Here is a 6,626-nt window from a genome sequence, read left to right on the forward strand (position 1 = left end):
CGCAACTCAGTCATTTACAGCGTCTCCTACTATATTCACACGGACATAGCCCTGTCATAGTATTGGAACGCATCTCGTTTCAGATCTGGGATCACTGGTGAGTACCCGTGCACTGCCCCTTTATCCTACGCCCCTTGTGTTTCACGCGTGATTGAACTGCATCTCTCCACCCTGCTGGACCGGAAATTGATTGCATGTTTTAAAATATTTTTAAATATAGCGTAAGGCATTTTATAATACATTGGAAGTTCGATTTGAGGAAACAAGATTTGCGCCTTCCAAAAAATGACACCGCGCCACGGTTTCGGATAAAAAGAGCCGCGAGGCCGAAAGGGGATTACATCTTTGGCCCCTCTTACACGACAAAACAGTAGCATAGCGATAAAGCACTGGACCTTAATGGCCAAACTAGATAACTGCGTGAGTTAACTCTTAGTGTACCCACGGCCCTGATGTTTACGTTCGGAGAGTCTGGATTTCAGTCGAAGGTCATAACCAAAACCGTGCTCAAATCCAAATTCCAGTTTAATTTTATACTGTAAAAAATATGTATGTTAACCAAATTTCACTTGTTAGCGGAATACTATTCCACGAGTATATGCAAAATAAGCTTGCAGACTATCGGAATATGGCCCGAACCATACCATTCGGAAGGATCAATAACCAAATATCGAACTATTGGCATTTTTTTGTTTATATTTTTTTTTATAAATGTATCACAAACAGTAAAACTTCTTATGGTCTGGGGCGAAATTGATGTAATGTCGGAAGTTATTTGTAAGATTGATCTTCCTGTTGCTGTTGTACTTCTCATGATTGTTGTGGTCGGGAATAATAAAACAGGTATGGACTTTTAAATATTTGAAAAACATGTGATCCAATTATGTGTATGATATAATAATTCATGAGGGGCTTTTCAAAAATAACGTTATAGTTTCAAGTGTAAGGTGGGTTAAACAATTTTGTGACGATTTGGGTTAATGCAGAATGCGACACCACAGATTGAAAATATAAATCAGAATACACATTTTTTTAATGCTTGAGAACATAAAAATTGGTAATCTTATTTTACGAGTAAAGACCTAAATACCAGATTAAAATTCTTCGCCGATTTCCCCCCTTTTTAATTAATTCTTCTTTTTTCCCTTGTTTTAAAGAAACTCCCCGTTTTTTCGATTTTAGAGTTTCGTATCCTTAGTCAGAATCCTTTATAGTTTCGGTCGAGTGCACGTGCGACTGTCACACTTTTTTTCAATGAGAGGAAGTGAGCCGATGGAAATATATGGATTGGGTGGGAGGGAAAAGGGGGAGAAAAGTAGAAGAGGGGGAGATTTAAAGGAGTTAGTTTACCTTTTTATTGTAAAAAATAATTTTGAATAATTCTTTTTTTTATTGTTTGAAATTTCTTTTGGAATTTTTGTGTTTTTTTTCTTTTTTTACGATTGTTGTTTTTTCGCGGCGTCTACTTTCACTAATTTTGTTTTCTTAAATGCGAACTGAATTGATAGTACACAATAAGAAAATCCAAATATGTATCGTTAAAAGTTTTTTTTCTTTGAAAAGTGAACTATTACATTTAAATGTTTTGTTAAAAATTAGGCTTTTATTGATTTAAAATTAATTTTCTTAACTGAAAATTTAAATAATTTATTGTTGATTTAAAGTTGATCGTTTCAGTTAAAAATTGCAACTCTTTGGTTGAAAATTAACTTTTTTGTAGAACTTTTTTTTTCTCAAAAATTCGACTTTTTGTTAAAAATTCTATTGTTTTGGTATAAAATTCAACTGCTTGGTTGAGAATCAACTCTGTGGATGACAATTTATAATTGTACGTAATATATTCAATTGTTTCGTAAAGAAGTCAACATTTTGGAATGAAAATATTACAATTTGCTTGACATTTTTTTCTCTCTTGAATGAAAAATCTTTCTGGGTAGAAAATTCATCTCTTTTTCTAGAAATTTGATATTTTTTGGTTAAAACTGCAACTGTTTGGTTACTAATTAATTTGCTTTCATCGCAGATTCAACTATTATGTTAAAAATTCATCTTTCTTTGTTTGATTTAACTAGTTTTTTCCATTAATTTTTCTAAACTTTTATTAATTACATTTTTTGTTGAGAATTGATTCTTTTTCGTTGAAATCGACTGCTTTTTATTTTTATTTCAAATATATTTTTGATTGAAATACGAACTATTATATTTTTATTTTGAGAATTAATCTTCTTTTATCCTGTTTTTTAAAAAATTCGTCTTCTTGACATGAAAATTTCACTATATGGTTGGAAAACCTCAAGGTTCAAAATTCATTTTTTTTTGTAGGAAAATTCTTAGTTAAAAGTTTACCATTTTTGGTTCAAACCTGATGTATGTTCTAAAAATTTAGAAATTTTGACTTTGAGATTCAACTACTAGTTTAAAAATACAACTGCTTGTAATTAAAGTCTCATGGTTTTTTTCATTATTGAGAATTCATCTTTTTAGCTTGAAAACTCAATTCTTACGTTAAAAATGTATCACTTTTGAGAAAATGATTTTTTTTACATTCGACTACTTTGTTAAAAATTCAATATATTTCTACTTGAAATTTTGAGCGTTTCGCATTTAGTTGAATATGGTATTTATACATTAATTTTATTTTAAACCATTTTGACCATATTTTCTTGAAAAGAGCTCTGTTTTTCCTGTTTTGAGAGCATTTTGAGCCTTGAAGTCTTTTAAAATAGTATGTTTGTATATAAGGTATTTTATGTTACACGTTTATCAAAGGAAATAGAAGAAAAATTTTGCCCTAAAAAAAGGGGGGGCTGTTTGTATTTGCGACGTCACGCCGAGGGTTCAAGCTTTGTGTGATGATCTGTGACGCAGAAGGGAACAAATGAAAAAAGTTTTTAAAATAGCCTCACGTAGTTTTTGAACGGCTCCTAATATAATAAATTCTTAATTTTTACGTAAAATTTATAAATAGATCAAACTCTCGTTCTCAGTCACCCCGTTCTCGGTCTTCCTAGAACTGCTGGCTCTAATTTTCGTTTTTGAAAATTCGAATATTATAATTAAAAATTAATTAAATTAATATTAAAAATTAAATTCATGTTCAAGAGTTTTATCGAAAGGTGCCAAACTTTTTAGGCTTTGAAGAGGAGTGTCTGCGAAATAAAGACATACTAATAGCTTTCCTTTCCAACCTACTCTCACCATCCTCGCAGCCCCCTAAAAATAAAAAAAAGTACATTTTTACATATTATTGTTACCTTTGAGCAATTTCCATCCTTTTTTTTATGCAAACAATTACTAATAGGCAATTTGAATATTTTCCTTGCCTTTTTAAACAATTTTTTATTGTTTAAACAAATGTCAATTATTTATTCAATTATTTATTCCCAAAAAATGTAAAAAATAATCGTACTTTCTAATTTAAATGCAATATTTTGTCATTATTTGGAGTATTAAATTTTTCTAAAAACATTATGTAATTATTTAAACTATCATTTATTGTTTATTTTCAAAATTTCTAAAAATTGAGCCAGATGTGTCCGCTTGTTACAAATTGGTATCCCATGCTACTTTTTGTTGAGTAACTACATAGTTTTGATACATATCGTCTAATTTTCAGTAAATTTCTATTTGTTTAAACAATTTTTATTTGCTCAAGCAGTTGTGTTTCGATAACTCAACCAATGAAATCAAATAAAGCATATACAATTAATTACGATTTTAAAAGTGGGTTTGGGAAAGTCATCATTCAAACAAATTATATTTGTTCAAACAATTAAAAACTGGTGAGGGTATTCTTTCTATACACTATACAGTCAGAAACATAATTTTATGTGTTCTCTTTTATTTCATTTTTGTAATTATCAAAAAAAACTGATTGATAAAATGAAGATGGACATTGATAAATTGTTTAAATAATTACATAATGTTTTTTAAAAAATTTACTACTTTAAAACATGACAAACAATTACATTTCAATCAGAAAATACAATTATTTTTTACATTTTTTGGGAATAAATAACTGTTAAAATGATTTAGATTTGATTAAATAATTTAGATTTGTTTAAATAATTGAAAATTGCTTAAAAAGGGATGGTAAATATTCAAATTGTCTGCTAGTAATTATTTGCATAAAAAAGACGACGAAGGGGAGGATGGATGAGGATGGTTTGGAAATAAAAGTTATTAGTATAATTTTATTTCGTTGACACTCCTTTTCAATCCCTAAAAAGTTTGGGATTTTTCGATGAAACCATAGAGCATGAGTTCAATTTTTCGAAAACTCAAAATCTCCCTATATTAATTAAACGGGATTTTGAATTTTCTTTCTCCAGAAATGAAAACTTTTGAGGGTGTGTCTTGCGCTGTAGATCGAAAAACGTTTTTTGGACCACCCTTTTATACAAGGTGTCTAAAAAAGTCCCGGGACGGTTGGATATTTCCTCAGGTAAAACATTTTTCAAAAACGTGAAGGTCGTTCCTGAAGTTAAATTCAACGAGGAATTCAATGGTGACCTTAATTTTGACCTTGAAGTTGACCTTCATGGCTTTTTGAAGGTCAACTTTGATTTTTAAAATGGAAACCTCCTTTTTTTATATCTGCAATCGAAAGAGCGGAAAATTCTACGTTCAGGTACTTACCCACGTTATAGGTCAATTGTAACGGTCAAGGTCAGTTAGAGGTTATTTGAAATTAACAAAGTTTTCAAAGAGGTCAGTGTAATTCCTGAAGTAAATTTCAACGAGAAATTCATTGGTGAGATCTGTATTGATATTGGTTACAGCGTTTTGAATATTTTAAAATCATAAAGAAATTTTTCATTAAAAGTTCCAGGTGTTCTGGTGAAAGTTCTGTTCCTCCCGGAAGAGTTATACAGTCCTATACCGTTTTTCGATACCTAAGTCAATACCTAAGGCGATACCATAAGTCCTATACCGTTTTTCCATATTGACATTACGAATTGAAACTATATTTACGTATTACGAGTACATACTTACTATCTTTCGCTAAAAGATTATTATAGCGCAAGCTGAACTTTCGGAATGAGAGAGGGTATCTGTATTAATGACATGTGGCTGGGGAGATCAAGTTCGATCTTACGATCAAGTTCGTTTGCTTTTTAATCGCACTTTTCGTAATGGAGAAGGGTTAAATCCTGTCTCAAAATCAACAATTGAAAGAACTGTAAGGCAGTTTATGAATCATGGATCTATCAAGGACCTTCAGAGAACTGGTCGGCCAAAATCTGCAGGATCTGAGGAGATGCAGATAGACATAGCCCAAGCATTTGTTGAAAATCCACATCTTAGTTTACGTCGAGCTAGTGATTAATGTGAAATTGCGCTTGAAACAGTGCGAAAATTTTTAAAAAGCATTAATTTCCATCCTTACAAAGTTCATCTGGCACAAGAGCTCAATGAACACGATCCTGATCTTCGGGTTAAATTTTGTGAAATTATGATGAGCTGAATTGATAGAGATCCTCTTTTCGTGTACAATACACTAGTTTCAGATGAATCTACTTTCACTTTAAAAGGTGAAGTTAACAGGCAAAATTGTAGATATTGGTTCGACACAAATCTTGATTGGATGTTGGAGTCATACTCAATATCCACAAAAGATTAATGTTTGGGCCGGTATCTTGAATGATACATTGATAGGCCCTTTCTTCATCGATGATAATCTCAATGCCCGTGCATATGAAGAGCTTCTCAGAAACCAAATTGTACCAAGAACAAGGGAGATTACAGACGATAATTTTCAAAATATTTGGTTACAGCAAGGCAGAGCAGCGGCTCATTACGGTAGGGATGTTCGAGCATATTGGGATACTCAGTTCCCTCAAAGGTGGATTGGAAGAAGGGGTGAAATCGAGTGGCCTGCTAGATCTCCTGATCTGACGCATCTCGACTTTTTTGTTTGGGGTTATTTAAAGAGCAAAGTATACTCACCGCAATCGCAAAGCTTAGACGAATTGCAGAATCGGATTCTGCAACAGGCTACTTTGATTGATAGGGAGATGATTCGTAATGCTGTAACTCATTTTTACAATCGCATAGCTTTTTTTCAAGCAGCTCAAGGTTTTCAGTTCGAACATCTTCACTGAAGCGTGAGAGGCAAGGGGACTCACACTAATCAAGCACTCCAAAACGTGAGAGGCAAGGGGACTTACGCTAATCAAGCACCCCAAAGGGAACAGAATTTACTACGTCCACGTCGTTGTTCCTGGGGTAATGCTAAACGTAAACAGAAAGTGCTTGGAAAAAACCTTGAAAAAACCCTGAAAATCATCACCAAGATCAATACAACTTCAGGAATTGCACTGACCTCTTGGAAACTTTGTTAATTTCAAATAACCTCTAACTGACCTTGACCGTTACAATTGACCCATGACGTGGGTACGTATCTGTACGTAGAATCTTCCGCTCTATCGATTGCAGTTGTAAAAAAAGGGGGTTTCCATTTTTAAAAAACAAAGCTGACCTTCAAAAGGCATGAAAGTCAACTTCAAGGTCATAATAAAGGTTACCATTGAATTCCTCGTTGAAATTTACTTCAGGAATGACCTTCACTTTTTTTAAAAATATTTTACCTGAGGAAATATCCAACCATCCAGGGACTTTTTAGA

The 6,626-nt window shown here is 32.4% G+C and overlaps 1 protein-coding gene across 1 annotated transcript in view; it reads left to right on the plus strand.

Annotated features, from left to right (window-relative positions):
* LOC117182948 (odorant receptor 22c-like) overlaps positions 1-6,626 on the plus strand; it is a 29,935-nt gene that overhangs the window by 17,489 nt on the left and 5,820 nt on the right. The window lies entirely within an intron of this gene.

This window comes from Belonocnema kinseyi, chromosome 2, assembly GCF_010883055.1.
Source record: "Belonocnema kinseyi isolate 2016_QV_RU_SX_M_011 chromosome 2, B_treatae_v1, whole genome shotgun sequence".
Taxonomy (NCBI): Eukaryota; Metazoa; Arthropoda; class Insecta; order Hymenoptera; family Cynipidae; genus Belonocnema; species Belonocnema kinseyi.